At 61.4% G+C, this 1244-nt stretch overlaps 1 protein-coding gene across 1 annotated transcript in view; it reads left to right on the top strand.

Moving 5' to 3' along the window:
- Positions 1-1244, top strand: part of PTPRN2 (protein tyrosine phosphatase receptor type N2) — a 555617-nt gene that overhangs the window by 537506 nt on the left and 16867 nt on the right. The gene's annotated exons all lie outside the window — the stretch shown is intronic.

The following is a 1244-nucleotide window of genomic DNA, read 5'->3' as shown; positions in this document are numbered from 1 at the left end:
GTGTGTGTTTTTGAGTGCGTGAGTGCATGCCCCTGTCTGTGTGTGTGTGTCTGAGTGAGTGTGCATCTGTGTGGGTGGGTGTGTGTGTGTGTGTGTGTGTTTTTGAGTGTGTGTGAGTGCATGCCCCTGTGTGTGTCTGAGCGTGTGTGTCGTGTGTGTACGTTTGCATCTGAGTGTGTGTTGTGTGTGTCTGAGGGGGGAGGCGTACACAGTGGTTTGGGTCCCCGGGAAGTGGACCAGAACACCCTTGACCCGCCCGAGGAGCAGCTCCGGTCGGTGTTGGCTCCGAGGCGGGTCTGAGAGGAGCCTTCGGCAGCCAGCATGTCACTGGGGCACTGGGGGCCTCGGCATGGCTGTGTCCCCACCCAGCAGTGCTATGCGGGGTGGATCTCTTTCCACCTGAGGCTTTTTCTACTCTGAGAAATACACTGACACCAAAGCCAGTGACTCTTTGCTGTGTAAGGACAGCCGACAGGCTCCCGGGCAGCAGACCTCCCGGCCGGCAGGTCTGAGACAGGGCAGGCGCGGTGGCCACGCAGGTCCCCAGGTCCTGAAACGGAGACGCTTCCCTGCAGAGTCAGCGGGTTCCATCGGTAGTGCCCGTGGGCGGGGGACAGCCCGCTCAGGGCACTGCACAAGGGACGCCGGGCTGTCCCCCAAAAGGCTGCCTTCCTTTCCTCCTGCTGCCTGCTGCTGAGCCACGTCTCGGAACACTCTCACAACCCTCGTCCAGAGGAGGACTTCCCACCAGGGCTGAGGGAGGCTGCAAGGCGGCTGGAGGAGGTGATGGGGGCGGACGCGCCCCACAGTGCAGCAGAGATCGGGTGGACCAGCCTGAGGCCTGCACCCAGGCTTCCTCCCCCGCAGCCAGCCCCCTGCAGACTCTGAATACAAGTGCCGTCAGCTCCGACACTGCCAGCCAGTTCTTTATTTCCTTTTTCCCTAACAAAATTTGCTGAATCTCTGACCAAAGAGGGGAGAAAAAGGGAAGAAAGGAACAAATCAACACAGGCACAATAGCTAATCCATACTGCTGTTAGCACAGGCCAGAGGAAAGCTTCGTCTCCTCCTCCCCCTCCCTCCTCTTCCTCCCCTCCCCCTCCCTCCTCTTCCCCCCTCCCCCTCCCTTCCCTTCCTCCCCTCCCTCCTCTTCCTCCCCTCCCCCTCCCTTCCCTTCCTCCCCTCCCCCTCCCTCCTCTTCCTCCCCTCCCCCTCCCTCCTCTTCCTCCCCTCCCCCTCCCTCC

Source organism: Oryx dammah, unplaced genomic scaffold, assembly GCF_014754425.2.
Source record: "Oryx dammah isolate SB20612 unplaced genomic scaffold, SCBI_Odam_1.1 HiC_scaffold_18, whole genome shotgun sequence".
In the NCBI taxonomy this organism is placed as follows: domain Eukaryota; kingdom Metazoa; phylum Chordata; class Mammalia; order Artiodactyla; family Bovidae; genus Oryx; species Oryx dammah.
This window is presented reverse-complemented; position numbering and strand designations above follow the sequence as displayed.